Source organism: Lissotriton helveticus, chromosome 7 (assembly GCF_964261635.1).
Source record: "Lissotriton helveticus chromosome 7, aLisHel1.1, whole genome shotgun sequence".
NCBI classification, from domain to species: domain Eukaryota; kingdom Metazoa; phylum Chordata; class Amphibia; order Caudata; family Salamandridae; genus Lissotriton; species Lissotriton helveticus.
In genome coordinates this window covers 1,063,655,306-1,063,681,982 of record NC_136068.1, presented here as the reverse complement: position 1 = coordinate 1,063,681,982, position 26,677 = coordinate 1,063,655,306, and positions in this window count along the sequence as shown.

The following is a 26,677-nucleotide window of genomic DNA, read 5'->3' as shown; positions in this document are numbered from 1 at the left end:
ATGCGTGACTATGGGGTTCCGGTCACTGAGCGCTTTCGCCACAACCAACTTCTCCACTGGGCTACGTCAACGGGTGTGAACGAGGCCGCCACCCGGCCGCTTTCTCCATTCGAGTCCTTTCTTCTCCGCACCTCCACTATGAAGGGGACGATCTCTTTCTTATATGGGCTGCTGCTGGCCACTACGGTCTCTCCACGCCCCCGCTACATGGAACACTGGGAGGCCCTTCTGGGCCGTGACGTCTCTGATGACGAATGGAAACATCTTTGGAGTGACATCATGACGCACAATCACTCGGTGAATCTTAGGGAGGCCCACTTCAAAACCATGCATGATTGGTATCTTTACCCTTCCAAGCTCCACCAAATTTTTCCGGCTTCTTCGGATAGGTGTTGTGGCCTACTGGGGGATTTCCGCCACATCTGGTGGGACTGCCCGATCATTCGCCCCTTCTGGGCTGAAATTCTTTCCCACATCAAGGACATATCGGGATATCCGGTCTCGGACTCCATGGCTCATGTCCTGTTGGGACTCTGTGATCCGCTGTTAGAACATCAAACTAAAGCAGATAAACGTATCTTGTGGCTCTGCTTGGGGGCCGCCAAGCTTACGTTGGCGGCAGCATGGAAGAAGCCGCATGCCCCAGCCTCATCACTGTGGCATGCACGACTCTGGGGTCTACTGAGCATGGAGAGAATGGCGGACATCTTCCTGGGCAACTTTAAAAACTTTCTGTTCCGATGGGGCCCTCTGGTCCGCTTCTTGTCAAGTGGCCTACCATCTGCGGTTTGCCCACCCACGTTCCGCGCCCTTCACCTGTTCCAGGTTTAATCAATCTACGTAATTGTGAGCTATGTATTGAGTGAGAGTGCTGTTGTTGCCACCACCCAGGGGGGGAAGGCGGGGAGGGGTGGAACGAGTTGGGAATGGGGTTTGTTAATTGTTGCGACGCTACCTAGCCCATGGGGATTGTTAGACTTCTGACCTATATGCAGCACTCTTTGCTTTGCCAATCACCAGGCCACACACGGATTTCCGCCTAGAACTCCTTGGCATACAATGGACTTCCGAACTGAACTTTGTTACCATGCCATGCCACCCCACCCTGCAACCTCCCATTTGTTTCTTTGAGTGCTACCTACAGCGTCCCCTGTGAGGGGCTTCTGGCGGGAATGTCGCTTGTATGACTCTTTTCTCTTTTCTTTTACTTTCCTCTCTTTTTCCTTTCCTGCAAATTCTGAATAAAAATAAATTTTACAAAAAAAATTAGAAACTTATCTACAGTGGTCGATAAAGTTCAAAGAGTTTTATTTGCATAATTAATTAAAATTGTTACAAAATTCTCCTAATAAAATAACAGTGCATAATTTATTAAAATACTAAAATTATTGTCTCTCAGCCTCTATTTTGTTGGGGACAGATGCGTGAAGATCTAAAAGTTAGGGTGTCCCTAATAGTCCGCCAACTGGGTGAACCTCCTGTGCAGTTAGTTCTAAGCGTTTTCTTGCTTCTGCCATGAATTTAACTCCGCGGCAAGCCAGGATTATGGAGGAGCCTCCGAGCCAGATTGTAACTGCCTGTCTGCAAAAACGGATGTTTAATGCGTTAAGAATGGGTTTCAATAGTGGTCGATAAGTTATCTACTAGAAGTGCTGGATCTTTGTTGCTCATGAATACTGAAATGTTTGCTATAAAGAACATTACTGACCTTCAGAAGGATTTGAGGCAGCTGAAGATGTTTGGGATTCAGTTGGAAATAGATTTAGTTCTGTGGGCAGGTGGTTTGCAAACCTGGGAAGTGGTATAGTTGGTTCTGTCCTAAAACCTTTGCTTACAATTGCTATTCGTGCACTTACCCTGGTGGGTGTTATCAAAGCGTACAAGAAGTATAAAGAAAGAAAGGAAAAGAATCAGAATTCAGGGGACATACAGTTAGAAAGGGCACAAGATGAATACTATCATGATCTGAAATGATTGGAAGAGTTTAAAAGAAAAAGAATTGCAATAACGGTATAGATTGGTCTATCTGGCAAGATCATCTGATAAGATGATAAAGATTTGATGACGCCCAATATTCCATCAGATGGGGAATTGGAGGAGAGTTTTTGGGCTCCCCTAGTTGAATTGACTGTAGGAGTGTGTTATAATCATGGGTAGTCTGCACTTGCATATATTCTGTGTGACTAACGCATGAAAAGAAGAAAGAGAAGTACGAGATGTTAAAGTATCCTCATGAGTAACATGAATTACATGTGTACCTGAGAAATGTAACTGACAATAGTGTGCATTAATACTTAGGGGTCGATTAGGATCGCGGACGGACTTGAGTCCGTCCGCGACCCCTGAGGAGGAGGGAACGTCCGCATGGGCTGCGGCGTTCCCTCCGATCTGATTAGGATGTGACCGCCAGGGTGGCGGTCACATCCTCTATCTCTAACATTGCGGCGGGTGCAGCTTCAAGCTGCACCCGCCCCAATGTAAAAAATGCATGCACAGGATTTGCGTGCACAAAGCTGCAGGCACCGCGCGGTGCCTGCTGCATTGTGCACGCAAATGCAGGGGGGTACCATAGGTACCCCCCATGTGCACCCCCCACCACCCCTTCACCCAGGGGGCCCGCCACGGGCCCCCGAAGTGAAGGTCCGTATGCTTTTTCACGGCGGAAAAGCCGCCGTGGAAAAGCATAGAATTGCAGACATCCTAATATGCCTGGCGGTGTCTGATAGACACCACCAGACATGTTAGTGCTTTTCCGCCGCGGTCGCCTTTCCGACCACGGCGGAAAAGCTGCGGACAGATTATCAGACCCACCAGCCATCCTAATTTGGCGGTGGGTCTGTGGAGGCTCCGCTGCGGTTTTCCCGCATCCTCCGGGCCGGCGGTGGCTTCCGCCGGCCCGGAGGATGCGGGAATTCCACAATCATAATGACCCCCTTAGTTAGGGGATAACAACTAAACATGTTTTGATAATTTTGTTTAATATTTCACCCATGAAAGTAATATTTTACAGTTTGGAATGTATAACTGTTAAAGTATATACTGAAACTACAGCTTATTTGCTTGTAGCAGGGCCCTGTGTGTTGTTACTTTAGCCTAACTGTAGGCCTGAAATTAATTTCCAATGTATTTTCCAGCTAATAGTTAGAATTCGTATTCTACTTGCATCGTGGAATGTTGCATGTATCTTGTGTTCCCACTGATGGTGGACAAGGCTCCATTAGTTAATAGAAATAGTTATTGTCTTTAGTAGATATACAAGCCTGAGAAGAAGAAGAGTGATAACGAGTGGAGGATGAGCCCTTAGGGAGAAGGAGATGTCACCAAGGATGTATGAAATATCTCAAAGTGTGAACATGGAGGTGGAGAGCGGATACTGGAATAATGGGAAATTACTAGTAGAACTGTGGTAAGCACCTTCATCCAGTGATTGCTTATGTTGTAGCATACTTAGGGACAGCTAGCACTTTGTTTTAGGACGTTTTGAGGTACAGACCTCATCTTTGCTTCTGTGGCTTTATGCTACATGACCCGGTTGAAGTTACTTCTTTAAAAGGCTCTGACAGCTGACACCTTTGGGGTAGTGTAGGGATAGTTAGGGACTTGCAGGGGGTTCTAAATGGAAGTTTTATGCAATTTAAAGTGCATTTTTGTCTTTTGATAACATTTGTGGCAGAGATTGAACTAGTAGTTGTCTTTTTTGTTATATAGGGTGAATCGGTTCCAGAGATTTGGCTTCATCCTATTTACTTTGTACTTCTATACTATAATGCTTAGATTGGTGTACATTAAGCTGTTTCAGAATTTGCAATAAACAAACTAACCTGAATTTAGTTGTCGACCTGAGTTTTTGCATAGCAGTTTTGATACTTTGAAATTTCGATGTTGTGAAAGGAGTTTTCTCTTTACCACTCATGCTGCACAATAAGAACCATTGACTAGGTTGCTGAGGAGGACGGGTCCAGGCTTTCTCGAAGCCATTCACCACACGAAGAGCGATCCTCTGAAGCAGTGGAGAGACCAAGGCTTCTGGGGGCTCCAGTGATGAGACCGATGATACTGGTAAGTCAGGCACCGTCGGTCAGGTCAGTAGGAAGGAGTGAGCAGTGGCAGGGATAACCCTCAGTAGGATTTCAGCTGCAATGACTATAAGTTCACAAAGGCCCACTTCAGGGGTCCCAGATCTCAATGGCTTGTGATTGTCATCCCCAGGAGGTCCAGACTCACTCCCCTGTGCACCAGAGTACCATAGTATGGAGACAGCCCAAGCAGAATGTCACCGTCCCATTGGGGACAGCAAGCCCAGACTAGCCACCCTAGGGGCCCTCTTCAGTGCCAGTGTCTCAGAGTGGCAGTCGCAAGTGAACGCTCTGCTGCTCTCAAGTCTCAAATTGTGATAAACTTTTCTGTGCATCCTAGTGAAACAGTTCAGTTAGTGGCAAGAGAACTGGTGTCCCAGTCAGACTTTTTTTATTGTTGCCTTTGAACATTTTTGTTTAACAGTGAACAAATCTTTATCCCAATTGGGTGTGAGATCATTATTCCATCAATTACTATCTTCTGCCTATCTCATCTCATCAGTTTTTACATATTAGATAATATATTTATTTCGGTCTTTAACAAATTGGTTGGGACAGTTAAATGTGTATTATTTAACTTTTTTGCTGCATGTGTTGTTGCATGTCTACATTCACCATCACATAGAATGATGTTTTCACAAGACAGGGGTACTGTAATGAAATCTTCGATCTGCCTTTGTACGGTCCCCTGGTCATGCACTTGTGTGAGATTGAACTCCGCCATACCTACTTTTGGTCATTCTTCCCCCATGCTACCATTCTTCCACACAGACTACTGGCTGGATTTAAAACAGTGTGACCCAGGGCTTGTACATGAAGCGTAATGAGCCTGACTGTTGGTGAGTTACAGGGCTACGGAAACAATGACTACCGTGGTTAATTTGACACTGGGCTAGAGGATCTAATTAGTTCTACTGAGAGTGTGATAAGGTAATAATATGAATGACAAGTTCTATAAATAGTCTGAAAGATTCCAAGAGGGACTAAAGAGCCATACTAAAATTATGATATTGGACTATGGAGAATCGAGAGTCTTATTGTTTATAGGAGCAACGAGAAAGCCCACTCTTAGCAGCGGAAAAGGCACAGGGAAAAATGAGACTAGGAAATGGGTTCCGCCCATTAAATTCCCCCGATTGTTAGCTTTTTGACCACCCGGTTTTGTACTTTTACTGTGAGCGAGTCTCACCATTTGAGTCTCACTCCGCCTTTTAAGATAAGGTCATTCTGCATAGTTAGGGCAAGAGGCTCGGGCTGGTTAAATGCTATAAAGTGAGCACATGAATGTGCACATGTGTTCGTGCTGAGCCTATGAGACTACCATCAAGTTCAGCCCGGTATCTGTACCCAAATACCCTATTGCAAAAGGGATCATCCAGTGATTGGCAGTGACCTGTTGTAGGCCTTATAATGTGAGATCATAGGGTGATTGGTGTGTTACACCCCCCCTAATAAATGTGTTATCTAGTAAGTAGTTGTATACAGGTGCTTTCAGTCAGGTATGGTAATTTCACCTTGTATTTCACATACACACACACATAAAAACACACACTCTTTTGTCTCTATTTTGAAGGTCTTAAAAAGATAATGCTTATTTGCAAAATATCGTTTTTTATGAAATACTCCTAACAAACCACAGTTCTCTCCCTCTCTCCTGCCTCTTAAGCCCCCCTCATGCCCTGCTTCTAATACAATATATTTTTATACGATATGCCAGCATGATTGTTGGGAAATATGAAGCTGACACCCTCCACTATTACTGGCTAAGCTACGCCTGTGTCTTTAGTGCTTTACTGAAACTGAAAAAGGCCGTGTGCTCTGTGAATTATACTTCATGGGTGAACTGTGCACCACACACAGTTTTGCCATGCTTAAGCCTAGACATACTGGTAAGTTATGATTCTTCGGGTGCAGATTCACTGTTATGCTGTTAATAACTGTATCCTTATGGCACTTTGAGATGCTATAATCGCATTCCAGACATTTGCTATGCTATGTTATAGGATTATTAATTATGCAAATGCCATGGTGCTGAGAGACTATGCGTTTGCCCTGGTGCTGAGAGACTGAGAAGAACATTAACGAGAGACAGCAAAGCCCTTAAGATCGATAAAAAATCCAGAACAAAACTGTCTGTAGCACCAGGTCTTCAAGGGCTTTCTGAAGTGCAAATGCACACACATTTGTCATAGTATTATAAGGAAGTGTTCCATAGTTTCGCTACTGCCACCAAGAAAACCCTGCAACTGATCCAAATCCCATTAGACTTAGTCATTGAAAAGGAAAAATGCTTCCTGTGAGCGTAATGAACGTCCAAGGACATAGCTGTTCATTTATTTCCCCAAATTAGAATGTCCGATGTGATAGATGGCTCTATGCACACAACAAAGGGATTTAGAAGCATTCCTATTTGCCACTGGGAGCCAGTGCAGCGAGTCATTAGCTGTAGAAGCACGGGTGTACCAAGACAGAACGCGTTTAGAAGTGGTGTTTTGAATTTGTTGAAGCTTTTTTGACAAGCCAAGGGCTCACTAAAAAAAAAAGAGTTGCAAAAGTTGAGGCGTCCAAGGACAGTTACCTGGACCATAACCACATTGGCCTTTGTGCAAAGGCGTAGGACACTTTTTCTAAACACCCTAAGCAGGAGAAAGCATGTGTAGGTCAGAGGGTTGGCTTGTTTCTCCAGAGATAACTTGGCCTTGAAATGAAGGAGGCCAGGAGACAGAACCAAAAGGGTCTGGCTGGAGAAGTATGGGAAATCCAGAGTGCTTCAGTCTTGTCAGAGTTAAATTTTAAGGCATTGAGTCAAGCCAAGAGGCAACAGTCGGCATACAATGATGAACATCTTAAGGAGGCGTTGATCATGACATGTCCAAGGCAACAATCAATTCAGTGTCATCTACAAAATTCATGACGGTGACCAGTGAAGCCAAAATAAGAATATAATATTTAAGAGGGTAGAATTTAAATGTAGAAACCATTGGAACACCTTGACCCAATGCCCTTTATGCAGACACATTTTTTTGAGTAAGGTAAACTGCTTGGGGTCTATCCTCTAAATAGGATTTGCACCACTGATGGGGTGTCCCCCCAATTCCAGCCTCGGCCAGTCTGAGTAGGAGAATAGAATGGGACACTAGTCGGATGCAGCGGACTGATCAAGAGGAACTCTGATAACTAGCTTTTCTGCCGACATTTTAAGGTCATTAAGGACTGACAGCAAAGCAGTTTCTGTACTATGTGCCTGTCCCGAAACCAGGCTGTAGGCACTCTAGGATATGATTATGTTCCAGAAAGGCAGAAAGCAGTTGATATACAAACTTCTCCAATATTTGAATGCATGCTTCTTCACGATTTTGACCTTGTTGCACACTACTTGGCCAATCACTCTAAACACCAGCAGAAGGATCAAATGCCACCCCACACAACAGACACATTAACAGTGCTTGGCCCAGTTCCTGGTAAAAGGAAGGGGTGTGGAGGAAATATACTAGTGCTAATTAACTTTTCTCATTGCACCTGGCCTAGGCAAGCCCACAGAAACAAAGTTGGAAGACCAGGCTTCAGAAACTGAACACAGGAGAGGCCCACTTTGAGGTTTTGGTGAGAAGGGACCAGGAAGCTTAATCATTTGGTGGAGAGGCTGAGACTACCAGGCAAGGTCTTTTCATAGACCACTGAAGCTGCCAAGTTGAAATTTCCCAGAATACTGTGCAGGTGGGTTGGGGCAGGGGTAGAGATGATGTTGTACTACCTACGTTCTATCCCCTCTTGAAAAGCCCTGCACAAGGGGAAAGGCACTTGAGAAGACACTGTGCCTGGGACTATGATGCTGTAATATTGCCCAGCCGGAAGGAAGAAGCCCCTTGAACCTGTGCAAGCATAAACTTTTGGACTCCGAAACTTCAGCTGGCACCCAGGACGACCTACGACTGGTCTCTTCAGTGCCAGTGAAGCTAGTACCCTTATGTCTCTGGGAAACAATAGGGGCAATGGACCTGCTAGGGGATACAAGAGGGTTCCATTGAGACTTCTTTGGATAGGTCGTGTAGGAGCACGCCCTTCTCAAGGAAAGAGTGGTAATGTGGCACAAGAGGAGAAGGGGGAAGCAGGCTAAGCAGGCTAAGGCTGAATCAATACGATAGGCTGTAGGCTGGTAAGGGAATTGAGTCAGAACTTCGGGCAAATGGTGTGTTGTGGGATTGTGCAGTGTGTTTTAAAGAACAAAGGAGCCCAAAGAAATGGTTAGGGACCTTGGGTAATTGCTAATTTTAAGACACAGGGGTCCCTAGACGTGAGCAATTTAGGACAATAGGATGAATATAGACTCACAATCAGTCATATATTTTGAACTGTGCAGTCGGACAGGATATTTAATATGCAAAGATTCAAAAATTAAGACAAAGGCCATTAAGTGGGACACAAGCCTGCATACTACTTGGCATACGTAACAGACAGGAAATTAGACAAATAAAAAACAGAAAACTGAAAAGGCTCAGGCAAATGAAGTTGTTTGTGTGTTAGACATTTCAATAGTACAAACAAGGATGAAGTTAGACACCATTACACATAAATAATATTCCTTTAGAAAGTGTATCTGGTGTATAATTAAGTCAACGGCGTTACGATCCCCTTAAAAGAATTATTGCGATCATCATCAGGACATTCGTATTAGCATGCCTGAAAACAATTGCCTTGGGGCAGTGTACGAGACACTAGAGTGGGCATGACAGTAGGCGGCTAGCAATACGCGGTGGAGAGGTGTGGTGCAGGGGCGTGCAGCGGCCAGGGCAGCTGACTTCGGAGCACAGGGTTCACGGTTGGATCCCCGGCTCCGGCGGCAGCTCAGCTCAGCACCATGTGACTCTGGGCAATGACTCACTTAATTTCCTCGACGGCCCCAGCGCCTTGAGACCCGTAAGGGTGAGTAGTTTGCGCTTTACAAATACAGATTTACATAAAGGTTGTAAGCAGGAAAAGGATAAGTTGCCCGTAATACGGGGCGACAGTATAAACTGATGTGAGCCGCGTCCGCGGTCTCACATGTGGTTGCAAGGTCAATTAGGACCGATTTCCACGAGGAGGTCCACTCGTTATTGTGAAATACGATGTTCCACAGTGATTACAGAATTACCTCGATTCAAAGTTGTGCTGGGATACACTATCAGCGCGTGGCCGACTTCTGTGGTGGTGTGCTTAGGGTACACAGTGGCCTCATCATCAGGTATCCCTGTTCAGATCTCCTGTCTCATGTTCAGGTCATATGCAGGTTTCTTTGACTCAAGGCAGGTATCAGGTCTAATAGCTTTCCTGGCTCCAGCCAGATTTCCCTGTTGTCTGCTCCTGGGTTGTTCTTCAGAAGAATAGGGAAAATTATACATTCATGCTGTTTACCATTTAAAGGGTACACAGTGGCTATGCTGCAGGTGAGTGCTGTATAGACTCAGGTAATTATTGGAAAGAATATATATTTAGTTAAATGATTATACATTGAGACACAAATATACATCAAAACAGTATCCATGGAATGACACATTTAACAGAGTCCACAAAACTTGCACGAAGTGAATAAGGTGTGTACCCTTTAAATGGTAAACAGCATGAAAGTATAATTTTCTCTGATGCCTGCCTTGAGTCAGAGAAACCTGCCTTTGACCTGAACATGAGCCAGGAGATCTGAACAGGGATACCTGAAGATGAGGCCCAAGATCACAAAAATTGACCCCCCCAGTCACAGTAAAAAGGGACCTCCAACCACAGTACCTGACGTCGCTGAACATTAGGACATCCTAATGCCTTGGCAGCAGTGTTGAAGGCCTCACTACTTGCCCTTGCTGTGTGCCTGCCACACCTGCATTACTCCAAACCCTCTAAATGATATTTTGGACCCTGCCTCCCTCTCCATTGCTCAATCTTTGCTTAATCACAATTCAAGCAGTGCTGCACAGTTCACTAGAAAACAAATAATGAAAACAGCCACAGTTCATCACCTTTAACCTCCAGATCACACAGGACATCATCAAGGCTGCATAAGCCTGTAGACCAACACAATCATCGGCACACCAATGTCCTGCTCATGTATGCAAGAATATCCTCATTGTTAGAACTGCAGCTAACCAGCCAGAACTATCAACAACTACCTGGATAAAGGCCTGTTCCCAAAATAACTCTCTAAAACAAAGAGGCCTCCAAATAAAGGCTCCTTCTAACTTCCGGCCAATAACCAATTATTTCTAGTTAAAAGGATTGAAAGATCTGCTTCAAAACAAATATCTACATTCATCAAAGAAAGTAACCTTCTCTCAGAATACCAAAACAGGTTCTGGTACGGCTGTGGCACAAAAGCAGCACTGATTTCCACATGGGAGGATTTAAAGATTGCAATGGACTCAAACGGTGTACTGCCACACCTATTACTTGCCCTCTCCTTTGCCTTTGATTCTGTTAATCTCTAAAGGAAATTTGACCTATCTTCTTAAAAAATGACTTTGTATGTATAGTTTAGTTAGACCTCTACTGTCAAAGCTGTCACCTGTGCCCACCATACTCTCCTCCCTACAAGGTAACTTTTTTTGCCAGCTCATCAATAACAGCCATGTGCATTCCTGCATGGATGTGGCTCAATATTATACGTATATGTGAACAGATCAATGTGGTGTGCTAACAATAACTATTTTATTTTATTTCGTGTAGCACAGATGTGTGGCAGTATATGTAAAGGCAAAAAGATTACCAACTCATTGGCACACATTTATTCTCAGGAAGAAGGAATAATATCTTGGGAATTGAACCTGTGACTTGCCAGTCACACACCCCAATTTAAAATGTGGTAACCTACTAAGCAGACCTTCATTTGTAAACCTATAAATGCCAGGCCCAAAGTTTTGCTCGGGAGCCCATGTCTGGAAATTTCAAATGTAGGGAGAGTCGTATACCAAGATTGCCTACACATGATTTTACTGTGTGCCACTTTAATCCACCACCAGGCACTCTCAGTCCCTTTATCTCACTCTTGTAGGTTTTTCCATCTTTGCTTTCTCCCTTTCTCGCAATCTTTCCGTCTTCCACTTTCCCCTTTTGTGTTTTCATGGCTTTTATTCCGGAACAAAGTCTGATGAGGATAAATAAGTGCTGGACTACAACAAACTAATGCAAGTGGGCTCCACCTGCAACCACCGGCTCAATTTAAGACACTAACCTAATATTTTGAGACCTGTACATCAGGGCAGCCTCACCCATGAATATTTTGCAACATCCCATTGGGAACCTAAAATTGTACCTTCAGACATCGATAGGTCAGAAGCATTTTTCTAGATGTGCAATGGTAAGAAATTTACAAGCAAATTTACAAGCAAATTGTCCTGCCACAGAAGGAATCAGTGAATTCACAAAAAGGGTGTTATCATAAAATAACTGCAAAAACGTGTCTCCTGCTTTGGATTAAAATCTGTGGAAGACTTTTTTTACATGACAGTGAACTCCATCTGCTTTTCAAAGACTACTGAGAGTAGACTCGGAACAGTGTCAAATCTACAAAATATGTTCATTATAGTATCAGGCTTGTCTAATATATTTAAAGTACACAGTTTGCGACTTCTTTTTCTCATACTGGCTATGAGGATAGCGCCGACCCCATTTCTGGAAATGCTTGTCCTGCCCAATTGCTGGAAGTGTTAGCCACCCAAAAGTTGCACCCCTGGATACGAGAGAGTGTTCCATTCTGGATATACAAGAGGCTCCTTATACACGAAGCCTTTCCACGTGATATATCCCGAGTATCACATGACCCCGTAGGCAGATCTGTTATAGTGGAAGGTACCCTGGAGGGGTACCCCATCTGTTTTCTGAGTGTATATGTCCCTCCACTCTTGAACAAAGATATATTGCCAATGCTCTGAGACCTGATATTAGGGCAAAAAAAAAAAAGCTGAGGGGCCTGCTTGAAGGCATGGGACTCTGTGATGCATAGAGAGCATGGCACTCCTACAACCAGGCTTATATCAACTTGTGGGCCGCACATAAAACATTGTCATGCATTGACCTCCTCCTGCTCCCAGCACTCGACCTGGCCTGTACCTGTACAACGGGTGCCCGTATACTACGCCGGGGAATTTCTGATCCCACCCCTGTTACACTCTGAATTGGATCTCTGAGTGGGGGAATTCATCTATTTTGTTGTCTCAACACATGGCACCTCACGTAGGCTCCCTTTACAAAATTCCTTACACAAGAGATCAAACACTATTTTGCACTTAATAAAGATTGTCTCCTCCGACAGCAAACTATGGACCGCCGGTAAGGCCACTCTGCCCATCATAGCTAGACTGGAAGGGCAGGGAACAGGAGACGGGCCAACGTATGACTGACCTAGAGACTGATGTCAATATCCTAGACCATCCTCATCAGAGGTGCCCCTCCGAACAGACACAATGACGCCTAGCCATGGCCAGGGCATGCCTCTGACGATTAGCGCTCGACAAGGCCTTGTGTAGGAGAGTGTACCAATGGGGCAACACAAATCAAGTAAATTGCTTCACTGGCTGGTGATGAGAGACACTGCTTCATATATATGATCACATTGGTGGGTCACTGCCAAAAGGGAGAACCCTCTCAAGGCAGTGAATATAGCAGCAGGATTCACAGCATATTACTGCACACTATACGCAGCTTGTGAGCGACCCCGCAACCCCCCCTGAGTCCACTCACCCGCTTATCGAGGATCTTCCCTTGCCATGCTTGCACCCAACCAACGTCGAGGACTGAACACTTGCACTTTGGTGAAATCCAGCAGGCTCTCCAAGACCTGAATAACAAGAAAATGCAGGACCAGATGGCTGCGCAATGGAGTACTACTGACGTTTCGCAACGCTCCTAATATCACCACTTTTTAATATGTATCAAGGAACAATTTCCATGGGGCATTTCCTCCTGGAATTAGACTTGTCCCTCATTGTGGTGCTGCACAAACCAGGTCACCCCATGGACCGATGTGACACATACCAGCCAATATCCCAAATTATTTCAGTGCTTAATATCTATGCTAAACATTAGCCAACGGGATTCACCCGCTACTGCCTCACTTGGTTCACCCTGAAAGAGTGGATTTGTGCCACACCGGATTACCAGACACTCTATATGCAGTTATGCAGATGGCCTCCTGTTGGACACTCGAGGCCCCACTTCCTTATGCTCGATTTCAAGAAAGCCTCTGATTCCATCGATTGGTCCTTCATGGACAGTGAACTCACAAAACTGGTCTGAGATTTCTCTCCCATGTCTAAGTCCTATACCCACAGCAAAGGGCACACGTCCGGGTCAATTGTACCCTCTTGGACCACTTCCCGATTGGAATTGCACCCGCCAAGGGTGTCCACTAGCCCCTTCTAATTCACTCTGCCAATAATACCATTGGCAACATGGGTGAGATGTGACACCCAGATCTGGGGCTTTGATTGAGGGCTGGTAGTAGAGGACCGCATAGCACTTTAGAAGGATGATGTCCTATTGTTCCTCACCCAGTCCTCCCTCATGGGCTCTAACCTCCACCAAATGCCTCAATTACATGATGAGGCATCGGGTCCACAGGTCAATGTTACTACATTCCTCTTGATTACAATAAAGGGTGATGTGATTGTAATGGCCAATCTGCAGACTAAGCTTTCAGAACATGGGCATATATATCGCCTTGGGGTCCAGCCTCACATGGAGCTAGAACCTGTCCCCTCTCGAAGCTAAAGTATCAGGAACTCTCTCCCCATTGCCCATTGGAGAAGTGTGGCTCAATGGTTAGAGCGGCAGTCCTTGATGCAGAGGTCTGGCCAGAGACCAGGGTTCAATTCCCGCCTCGGCGGGTCTTGGGCTCAATTTCCTCAGACCTGATAATTCTCGCCTTGGTGCCTATTCTAATCATGGGTCCCACTCTGCAACTCTGGGCAATAGCTTGCTTAATCTCCACAACGGCCCCAACAGCGCTGGGATGCCTGGTTTCACCTTGGGGGTGCCCAGGAGTGGACATTTCACAGGGAAAAGCCAGGAAGGGTTCCACAGCGTTCAAGTTCAAGTTCAAATTACTTTATTCGATTGTTAACATTACAATCATAAAAGCACAATTCATCAACATATAGTTAAAAAAGTCAAGTGCAGCATACAGAGAACAGGGAGAGTGGGAGGGGTTACCCGAGGGCAGGGGGGAGCGGCTTTCCCCGCTGTTATTAATACAGTTAATACTGTCTGTTTGGACAGCCTCTCAGGCTGCCAAACAGACAGTATTAATAACAGTGGGGAAAACCACTCCCCCCTGCCCTCGAGTAACCCCTCCCACTGTCTCGAGCAGGAACTTCTGCTTTCTCGCCGTGCGAGAAGGCAGAAACAAATGGTAGTTCTCTACTATTTGTTTCTGCCTTCTCACACGGCGAGAAAGCAGTGGGGCGGCGCCCAAACGCCCCCATGGAGGATCCGCCACTGTCTCCTCCCCTGCTCTGTCAGCAGAGCTGCCCTGCGCCACCTGTAAAGTTGCAGCAACAAGAAAAAAATTAAATGATAATAACTTAGAGTTATTATCATATTATTTTTCCTTTAGTGATACTGCTTACAAGCAGTGGGGCGAGAATCTGTCGCCGTAGTGGAGGAGCCGCCACTGGACCACACACTCCTCGATATTGGAACAATAATCACCAAGCATGACTTTGCTCAATACTCGTGCTCCCCATCCCCCCAATATTGATAAGTTGGAGAGTGGTGATGGACTACAGTGCTAAACTTGAGGAGCTGATTTGCAAATCAAGGGGTTGCCTCCGGAAACTTGAGTGGGTATGGGGGAAAGGGATGACTCACTAAGCCTAAGTTAAAATGCTATATATAGCGTTTTGTCAAGATGCTTTGTATTGGCTCTAGTTGCAGTCTGTCAACTGTTGTGTCACTGTATAACCTGGAAAAATTAATAAGAGTTTGAATATAAAAAAAGCTTGGGATCCAATAAGAGCCCAGACTCCAAAGACATTATATTTTCACATGCCAAATTGCTTAGTTCCTGTGGCGAACATGTGCCCTACAGTGCTCAGCACTCTGGTCTAGTGCTTACAATGTAAGGCAGTGGGCAGACCATGCCAGATACTGTATCAAATGGGTTCTGTCCATTTAGACCACCAGAATGTTATGCTTTTGACTACCCGATTATGGTCCTTTTACTGTGAGCTGGTCTTGCTACCTGAGTACCACTCACAGTAAATTCACAGTAATTGGACTGATTGTGTTAACGGCCAGTGCCCACCATTTAAGGTAAGGTCGCTACAGCACATCTAGGGTAAGAGGCTCTGGAATCTTTACACAGGAACACATATGTGTGTGTTGCAGATGTATGACATTACAACGCATGCTTTTACCACGCATGCTTTTACATCGCAGTTTTTACAACGCATACCATTACAACGCATAGCGCTTTGGGGTGCTGGATAGTGAATAGTTTAATTTACTATTCCAACTCCAGTCCCCGTGGACACTAGGGAAGGTGTTGGATAGTAAATTAAATCTATTCCCTATCCTAGAGCGCCCCCCAGCGCAATGGTTTGCGTTGTAAAAGTTATAAAAGTTGCGATGTAAAAGCACTGTGTGGTAAAAGTTGCGTTGTAAAGGATGTTTCCCGTGTGTTGCACATGTGAGACTACTATCTTGCGCAGCCCAGTATCTGTACACAGCGTTGCAGAAGGGACTCCTCAGGGACTGGTACTGACATGGGGTAGGCCTTATAATGTGAGTCGGCATTCACAGTGTACCCTAACTTTGAATTTACAGTTCACAACAACCCACATCCTCTCCTTATGGCACTTTAGGAGTTGTCCTGTTTCCCTGGCTCGGCTCATATACAGATTCTAGGCTTTTGTTCCCCTTACTGGGCCAAGTTAATAAATCTTCTCCGCAGTGGAAGGATCAAAAGCCTTCTGGCAAGGAAAGGGGTGGGGTGGGTGCGGGGGGGGGGGCAATCTGCATCTGTTAATTAGATTGTCATAATTCACCTGGGCTGTCCCAGCCCAGGCGCACTGGAACAAAGGAGTCACCTGGGGCCAACGCCCAGGGTGCTTGCCTTTAAGGGTTTGGTGGGAAGGTTACAGGCAACTGTACCATCAAGGAGTGTAGCTGAGGCTCTCAGAGGAGCTCTTACCGGAGACAACGTGAAGTCATCATTTTTGATTGTCCCAGAATGATGTGCAGGAGGGTTGGAACAATGGTGGAGGGATGATATTGCATCCTAGTATTGGCAGAGATGCCTGTATAAAAAAAAACACCTCACTTAAAAAACTCTGCATAAGGGAGATACAGATGAGAAGACTCTTGACCCGGGAGTGATGATGGCAAAAGGATGCTTAGCTGGAAGGATGGACTGAAATACTTTAGCTTCAGCTGATCTGCAGATCCAGAATGGGTCTCTACAGGGCCAGTGGTGCTGATCCCTTTAGTTCCCTGAGTAAGAGCTGGGAGAAAGGATCTTCCCTTGATGGTTCCCCTAGGACTTCTGTGGACTGGCCCTGCCTTTGCTGACACACTGGTGCCCTTCGAGAAGCCAGGAGGCTCTGCAACGAGGGGAGTGCGGCCGGATGACTGTTTTGCTGGCCGAGTGCAGAGGGGCTTTAAGACTTTCCGTATTCACAGAAGGCATTTAGGAGTCCTAAATGCCTTCTGTGAATACCGAAAGTCTTAAAGTTAAGATTTTTCTCAGTTTAGGAGTAGTAAAGTTAGGAGTCCTAACTTTAGGACTCCTAAATGACTTCTGTGAATACCGAAATGAGTAAGTGCCTTCTGTGAATACCAAAATGAGTAAGTGCCTTCTGTGAATACCAAAATGGTAGTACGTTTAGGATTTTGTCTTAAGTTAGTTCTGTAAATCGGGCCTGATGTTCCTGTCCTGGGTGAGCTTGCGTTATATGGACGCGGTGAAGAGGGTCAAAGTAAATTGTGCATTCTTTGGAGAGTGCCCTCTCGGCATGGGCACCCGTCTGGGGTGCCCATTGTCCCCTCTATTGTTCGCCTTAGCGGTTGAGCCCTTGGCCTGCTGGCTGAGAAGGGATGCACTGATGAGGGGCATACGGTGTGACCCAAACTGAGAAGAAGTCGTATCCCAATATGCGGACGACATTCTGTTGTACCCCGCAGATCCAGACCAGTCACTCATAAGGGTGCTGGAGATTCTGGAGGAGTTTGGTCCTATTTTGGGCTTAGAATCAACTGGTACATGTCCGTTGTATGCCTACTGTTGAAGGGGGGGAGCTTGGTCCTGGCACTACCAAACATCATATGCAAAAAGAACAATTGATGGACGGAATGCTGAACAATGTCAAGCTTTCACCCCCAGTACAGAGATCTTGGTCTAATCCATCATTTTTTTGCCATTCCAGTTTGGACCCAGCCATATGCAAATCAATCTTGACCTTGGTCCCTATGGGAACAGTCCAGTCCGAACTGCCAGGCCAGATCCTCTCTGGACTGGAAACAAGCTTAATGGGACAGGGTATCACTCCTCATCAGCCACGCTGGCTTGACTCCAGTGGCATTGCAATGGCCATACCAGATGGCATTGCACTCAAGAGAGTTCAAGAATCTTGGGATATTTGTTACCAGAGACCGAGAACTGTCCCTGGCCAAAAACCAGGAAAAGATCCTGATGTAATATAAAATTGATGCGGAACACTGAAAGAAGCTGTTATCTTCTCTGATGGACAAGGCGGTCCTATACAAAACAGAACACCCCATTTTAGGTGCCTGATGGGTTATTCCGGGCAGTGGCGGACATGACAAGAGGGCTTTTGTGGTGGGGGAAACCGAAAGTCACCTGGACTTCCCTCACTAGAAAACCATTAGAAGGGGGAGTAGCCTTCCCCAACTTATGCTTGTACTACTGGGTGACCAAGCTACAGACAATGACTGGGCTTTTTGCTCCCAGCAGGAACCATCCAGGGTAGCGGACAGGCAGGCAGTGGACCCAGAGGGATAAACCGGACGACTGTATGCGGGAAGGCGACTGGCCCCGCTGCTGACAGCCACAGCAGTGGCGACCGGGGCATTAAATAAAGTCACAAACACTCAGGGATGGAAAGGTAAACTGGCAATGGAGACTGAGTTATGGAACTCAGATAAGTTGAAGGGCCTTCGGGTGATGGAGGGTAGTGGTAAATGGGACGTACTGGATATCTCCAAGGTTAGTGACATCTGAACGGGACCGGGGATGATGTCACTTTCCGAACTACCGGCACAATACGAACTGTACGAAGGTCAATACTGTTGTGTAGTTCCTAAAAATACATAGGATCTGCATGTTTGTAGGTAACATAAACTAAGGAATTGGTGTCTAGACTGATTCCGGTCACCACCAAGGGATATGTAAGCCTGTAGTCCAGCTAGCTCACAGTACCACCATAAGACCCCTAACCTTACCAAGGAGCGAATAGTTTCTGGCAAACATTGAACATGACAACCCTTGACCATTCAGGGATCGTGGAAACATTACAGTACTTATTTCCCAGTCAATCGTGCTCACTTAGTCTCAGAGAGATACTCAGAATAAACGTTGGGGACATTTTCAATAAGCATTTATTGAACTTGCGTCAGTCTAGTATAAAACATGTTTGCTATGACAATCATTAGACAGAAGCAAATGTAAAAGATTACAAGCACCGACAGAGTAAATAGAAGGCAGAATTCAACATAGTTCTAAAACAGTAAATATATGCAGGCATAAAAAATGACAGTAATCAAGCGTACTACTACGATGCTGACCCTACCTATGTGTACCTAAGTATACCTAGCATGTGAGTGGGTCTAAAGCCAAGAATCCCCTAGGAAAGAGCCAACCCTATTATCTGATGGGAGAGAATGAAGGACCCCGCCTTGGTCACAAGTTGGACACCCTGCAGGGGGACCGCTGCGTGTTGAAGCTTCAGCGTGCAGGGATCTCATTGTCTTGTGTCAGCGTAGAAGTGTCTCCTCTGGTTACTTAGTGAAGGTGTCGTTCTTTTATACCACAAAGATAACCTTGGGGTTCCTATCACAATCGATATGTTGTAAGTACGATTATATAAATGAGCCTAAATTAATCATTTCAATTGTGGATTATGTTAATCTTGTTACGTACATCATGTGGAGGGGATTTTACTAAGAATCCTCATGCATAATAAATAAGGCTAGTTTCAAGGAAACCAATCGACATTCATTCAGTACATAACTGGTAAAAGGTCAGTGCTAGAACCGTTATGCCGAGCAAGGTAGGACAAATGTAGGTAAAAGGTCCCTTTGCTACTTAGGCCTAGGTTGGGGAACATAACAGTACTCATGCTCTCAAAGGTTGTGGTACATTTTGAGGCTGTACAAGATGGAGTTACAGGAGGTCCCAAATGAATTAGCTCTAGAATACAGGGTCCTGGGAGCTCCCCTCACCAACCACGCAGTGTCCCGACTTTATACCACCCTCCTTTGCAACAGCTTACCCCCGTTGTCACAACTCCGAGAGAAATGGGAGAGGGGCCTGGGAAGATGATAAATGGGGAGCGGCCTGTAAGTACCCTCAAGAGACAGCTATATGAGCCAGATTTAAGTGTATTCAGCTAAAAACGTCTTAACAGAGCCTATTGCAGAAGATCAAGACTTTTCCATATGGGGAGGGTCAAGACAGACCTGTGTATGAGAGGGTGCAGCCAGAAAGGTACCCTACTACATACCATATGGGATTACCCAAAACTCCAGACGTACTAGGAGAATATATGGAGGAAACTCTCAACAGTCTTAAGTTGTACACAGGAGATGACCCCGCAACCGAAAACCTTGGGTATCTGGGGTGAGTAGACCCAGAATCATCACTCCCTTCTTTTCTGTAAAACTGTACTGAAGGTTGCTAAATGAGATGCAATCAGATTGTGGGGGAGTGGGAATACCCCAATGCAGCAGACCTGGGAATCCAATGTGGACTGGTGTATGTAATTTTAAAAAATGGTGTATCAGGCAAGTGGTTTCATCAAGAAATTCGATAATTGATGGGGGCCTTGCCAAAGGGCCCAGGAGGAATGTCTGTGAAGGTGAGCTCGGGCGAGAGCCCTACATGGATACAGGGAACTGTGAAGACTAACTGATATGACTGTTTGCTGAGAGGTGGTTGTACATGTTTTCCGATTATGTATCTTGGCCCAGCAGGGCACAGGGTGGCCAGCAGATTCAGATGCCCTGGTTCGATGTGCCTCATATTTCACAGGTTTGCGGACAGGTGGGCACTTTCCACCTGGTTTGGTAAAACCAAGAAAGAGATTTTTTTTAAATGTACACATTTTGGAACTCCTCCTTCTCATGTCTTGAGTGGCAGTCACTACTGTGGAATTAATTCCCTTCAGTTGTCGCGAGAAATACACAGTAGTAAATTTATTGGCGTCTTTTAGGAACCTTTTTGTGAATTTCTGGCAACTGTAATTGGAGGTATTTTTGGCAATAATCAAACGTTTACATCTGAAAATTCCTTTGTTGATACGGTCCGTGTTGTTGGCTTCTCATCATCGCTGGTCTTGTCAATTAAGTACAAGTGTGGACAGGTCTGTTTCAACAGGCACGTCTTTCTGTGGAGAGCAGATCGTCTCATTGATGTAATTCATGTAATCACAGGGAGTATCTCCAATTCTATATAGCAACAGCCCCTTTAATGTTATGAAGAGTAAATGTGTATTATATTTCCTGTCATATATTCATGGATGAGGATAATGTGGCTCTCAGTATCCAGTGGTCCTGTAGTTTTTTTTTCCATCAATCCATGCAGGTACATACGTTTTCTGTCGAATCAATCCAACTAGATTTACAGCAGAGCTGGAAGGAGTCTTTGGGGCTTATTTGGGCTTGCACTTTCCTTCTAAGATTTAACCTGCTCTTTACATAAAACCCTTGCTCATTTTTTGATGACTTAAAATTAGTTTAGCTCAGTTGTATACAGTGTTCACCAAACCACTCCTAGTCCGCGAGTTCTTTACCAAGTGCCTATCATCAGATCTACGACTAAAAGACCAGGATTTTGACAGTGTCTTAGTCTAGCTTAAGTGACTTTTGTGGTACCGAATACAAACATTTCAAATTACAATAATGTAGTAAGTACATAAAATATTACCTCTCAATATCATAAATGTAAACATACACAGGTGAGTGAAGATTTACTATTCTAATTCCGCATTTACTTACCTTGATCTTATTGTGTTAGTTAAACTGCAAACAATTTTTTTTGCAGTTTGAAATTAAAAAGTATTTTTTGTGGTTCCCACACTACTCTTGCTGTCGCAAATCAGTGATATATGTCATTGTGAATCATAATTAGGGGAGAACCCCCTTTTCACGCCTCCTCTTAACTGTGATTCACAAAGCATCACAAACCCTCTTTTTGCAAATTGGGAATGTATTTTTGACTCATAAAAGAGGTTTAATATCTAGTAAAAAGCTCTTTTGGGGTTGCAAAGTGTGCTTTTGCGATTTTCAGGGTTTGTGACTGGCAACTGGCCTTTCAAATCAGGCCCTTTCTCTCTCCTTGTGGATGGAGTTTGTGATCCTGTTCAGCGATCAGAATTATGGGGTTTGATTTCAGTTTTCTGTGATTATGTAGGTCGTGTGGTCATATTCATTATCTCGTCTAATTGACTCTGTATAGGCGTTGCCAACGGTGGTCTGTGCCATCTTCCAAATTATGCAAGTTTCAATTCTGAATCGCTGTAATGAATTTAGCATAGGTTGGTGTGCTTCCCGTTCTGTCTTTTAGCTGCAGACTCAATCACATCAATGAGGCAGACTTTGCTTTAAAAAAAATGTGTTGTAGTCCAAGTAGGTCAATTTAATTTGCGCGTATCCTCTTCTTTGAGTAATCTGCAATGTGGTTTCCAGTCCCTTCATATAACTGGCTATCTGGCCTCCTTTGTCATGTTTGTTGAATAAAATCTGATGAACACTTTTTTCTCAGTCAGTTCTCTAACTCACTCACGAGCGAGTTTGGATATCTGATGCAGGGATGTCTGGTTTTAGTAGATGCCAGTGTGTACTGCTTGCACGGGAGTGCCTTGTACTCTTTCTATTATTTGTTTTTGTCCCTCTGTTTCAAAGACTCTCCAATCTGCCAGCATTTGGTAAATTATAGCATGTTTCGAAACTCTCTTCTCCCTTAGATACTGGAATATCTCCTGAAAAAAGTTCCAGGCACAGGTGCTCTTCACTTTCGCTTAGTGTCCTGGAAGTTTCAGTTAACACACTCCAGTGTCAGTAAAAGTATCCATTCCTTTGTTAGTAGACATGGCTGCCTTCATTCGCATATCTGCCTTTCTTGAAGTACCTGTTCTGATTGACGTAGCTGCTTCCTCTGGTTTAAGTGCAATACTCACAAGTGTATTCATCAATAAACCCAATGGACCTCAGGTTCAGACAGCATATTCCTGTGGCCAAGCCACAGTTTCTTGCATTTTTTCATTTCATACTCGTTTGTACCTGTAATAGGTCTCTACCCTTTCACAGGTCCCCTCGCAGTCTGTGTTCCACGTATCATTGTCTCTTTCAATTGTTTCCTCAGATCTAGGTAGAAGGGAAAGAGAACATTGCAAAGCAGGGCCTGTTTAAGTCAGGAAGTCAGGCAGAACTAAGGAGAACCCTGGATGTCCGTGCGTGCAATTCAAAAGGAAGATTGACATTCTGAAAGCACAAGAGAGGTGAAACAAGAAGACTGGCGGAAACACACTGAAAAGGAAACATTCAGCTGAACCTGTAAAAGGAGCTATGGACTTCCATCAGGTAAAAGATTCCTCAGATACTGCCCTCACCACTCCCACAGGACCTGAGTCCATCCAAGGGAGACCTGACAGCAATGCTGCTAAAGCACCATAATAGTACAAAGAACACAGGGGCTCTAAGAATAGTCACCAGATGAAGGGAGAGATCTTCAAACATTTTGCATTGGGTTAGCATCACAAAAATGACGCTAACCAGCACGTTTCTTCATGATTTACTTTCGCAGACAAGCTTTCACAAAAGGTATTAGCAGTCATGGACACTCTAGCTCCTAAAAAATGTCATTATTCGGCTATAAAAAGGCCTTCCGCACCTTGGTGCTCTGATAGACGATGGAAGATGAGACAGGAGTGCAGAAGAAAGGAGAGACAGTGGCGCAGAGATCCCGTACCTTTGGGCAGAGAAATGCATAAACAATGCTTGAAAGCATATAAAGCAGCCATCATGGAGGAAAAAGGAAGGTACTATCTAAAAATCATAGAGTCGCTTAAAACATCCAAGGAGATTTTTAACATTGTGAATTCTCTTGTCTCGCCGACGGCCAATGATTCAGTGGTGCCGTCACAGGAGCTCTGTGATAGACTTTCTACCTTCTTTTGCTTTAAGATATCTGATATATATGTTCAGGTGAATATTTCAAATCGGAACAATACATTGGATACCCTACCTGAAACCCACCTGATGGATAGCTTCAGTAAGGTGGTGGCCCCAGTTTTCTTGCCTTTCCAAATCTACCTCCTGAAACTGTAGAGCACCTTTTAGAAGGAGTTAAGTCAGGATCGCATATGGATCCCTGTCCCATGAAGGTTCTTAAAACTGCCAAATCTGCAATTATTCCGCATCTTACTATGGTCCTAAATGTAGTTATTTCAGAGGAACAATACCCCCTGGTGTGGAAGGCAGCAGTGGTTAGGCCACTGTTAAAAAAGCCCACATTGGATCCGACAGAACTTAAAAACTTTTGGCTTATTTCTCTCCTGCCGGTTCCAGCTAAGATCTTGGAATTCCACCTGAACACCCATTTAAGTGCTTATTTGAGGGACCACCAAATTTTGGATGGCTCTCAACATGGGTTTAGAAGCTGCCACAGCACGGAAACTGCCCTCACGGAGGTATTTGATAACATCAGGTCACAGGTGGATGAAGGGCATACCACCTTACTAGTTTTACTTGATCTTACCGCAGCGTTCGATACCCTGTCTCCCTTGAGACTTGTGGAACGTCTCTGGGAGATAGACATTGGGCTTCGGCCTCCTTTCTCGGTGAACAATCTCTAAAAGTAAAACTGGGAAGCTTTTATTTGGATTCTGCCTCCCTTGTTTGCGGAGTGCCACAGGGCTCTTCCTTGAGCCCTACTCTGTTTAATATCTGTGTAGCCCCGCTTGCAAGGGTGGTGAAATCGTTTCGGCTGGAGGTGTTGTCTTATGCGGACGACACTCAAATAATGGTGTCCATCACTCATAATGTCAGTGACTCTGCTCGAAATTTTAAAAACTGCATGCAAACAGTCTCGTCATGGATGGTACAAAACTATCTAAAATTGAATGGCGAGAAGACTGAGGTTCTGATCTTTGGGGACAAGATGGATACCTGGTCCGGGGAGTGGTGGCCCGACTCCCTGGGCATGTGTCCTACTCCCGTTTCCCATGGCAAAAACTTGGGAGTGGTGGTTGACAATTCCCTTTCTTTGAACCTGCAGGTCTCCAAGACAATGGCTACCTGCTTTGGGCTAATTAGGCTCATTAGGAAAATCTCACAGTTCCTCTCCTTTGCGGCACGCAAACAGGTCGTAGTTGCACTAATACTGTCCAGACTGGACTAGTGCAGTGCCCTTTATTTGGGCATTAACAAAGGACAGTTGCGGCACCTGCAGCTTGTGCAAAACGCTGCTGCAAGGCTGGTGATGGACCTGCCTAAACACCACTCTGCCTCGTTTTCCCTTCTTTCGTTGCATTGGCTCCCGATTGAGCGCAGAATCATGTTTAAATCATCTGCCTCACTCATAATGCCTACTATGGCCTCGGTCCGATGGGCATTAGGGCCTTATTTCAGCATTATGTTCCCACGAGGAATCTCAGGTCAGCAAGAAAAAATCTCCTCATTGTCCCGAGGTTTAAAAGGACGAGATGGGGTGGGAGAGCTATTTCAACTGCTGCTGCTAAGTTGTGGAACTCCCTTCCTGATGAACTCTCGAGTCAAAGATCACATACATGCTTCTGAAAGAAGTTAAAGAACTGGTTGTTCCCTGAGAGGCTGGTTTGAGTGTTTCCTCGTCTACCTGCATACTGTTCTGTATCTAGCGCCTTGATGCCCTTGGGCTAAGTTGGCGCTTTAAAAGTTGTATATTCATTCATTCACTTTCCAGTGGAAAACTTGTTTTGCAATGGAAAGTACCCTACAAGTAACGCAAAGCAGTGCAAAGCACTGTTTTGCGTTACTTTGTAGTGTAGTTCCTATATTCCCAATAGGCTCTGCGCATTGGAATAATATAAACAGTAGTGTAGACGTAGGACTGAGGTCATCTAGGTCTCTACTGACTATATTAGACTTAATTAGTTTTTGCCAGCTAGCTCAGAGGTCACTAGAAACTTTCTCGAATGTTCAGGAAAGAGTTAACTCTCTTGATTTAGACAAGAAGGGATTAGTTTCTGACAACCGCATAAACATGACAATTTTGCTCCCTCAGAATAAAGAGTGTATCTCTAGAGTCGTGTGAAAACAATAGACAGCTATTTCACTCAGTCAATCGTGCGTACTTAGTTTCACCAGAGTGCAGAGAAATAGAGAGACGGGCGTTTTCAATAAAAGGTGTTATTTATTGAGCAGTCTTCTTTCTCATGCAAGAGAAGTGAATTGCCACAATTACAATACTTATCATGAAGTAAAGTGCATACAGTAAAAGTAGTATTATGTAATAATACTGTAAAAGCATTGATCTGGTTTCTTAGCCATATGATACTTTAAAATTGATAAAATATATACATACATAAAAACATTGACTAACGTACTCAACTGGTGCTTCTAAGATACGCCTACCCCGGTGTACCTGACCTAAGCCTAATACGTGGGAAGGAGTAAGTAAGTTGCAGTTTAAGTTAAGTTGGTTTTTTGCCAAGGAATCTGAATCAAGAATTCTCTTAAAGATTTAGTCAGCTCCGTACCTTGGTAATAGAATGTAGGAGGTCTTGTATCTCTCTCTCAGGACTCGATCTCCCAGCAACCCGCAAGGGTGACTGGAAACACCGGAGCTGGAATTTTCTCGGCTGGAGAAAAAGACAGCGTCTTTCTCAGTGCGTCAAAAGGGAAGGGCGGCTTCCTTCGGCTCTCGCATCAGCTGGGCTTCGAGTAAGTAGATAGCCGCTCTGCTCCAAACCACCGTGTGTTTGCTTAAGACAACGTTGGTATATTTATACCTGAAAGGTGCCGGGTTCTTTCTGGACTCCAGGAGTTCTTGTGCAAATCAAAACAAAAGCAGGGGGTAATTCCCGGGCTGCTGGAGGCTTGGTTTGTTTAAAGAACGCGCTGTACTTTCTAGGAGTCTAGGGGAGTAGCCTTGCCGTATTTGGACTGCATTGGCTATTACTAAATATGGATATGATTCTTATGCCTTTATAAGGATATTATTTATTATAACCATATAAGCGCATAAATCGGGAATATCGAATTAGGGTCCTAGATAGAAACACAACAACTTAGTGCTAAGGAGGAGTTACATGGGTGGTACATGGCCATTCCTAGGCACCCACTCATGCCTTTTGACGCAGAACCCTATCTACAAACAATAGTAGACAGGGTTTAGTGCCAAAAGTTAACGTCATTTGAAT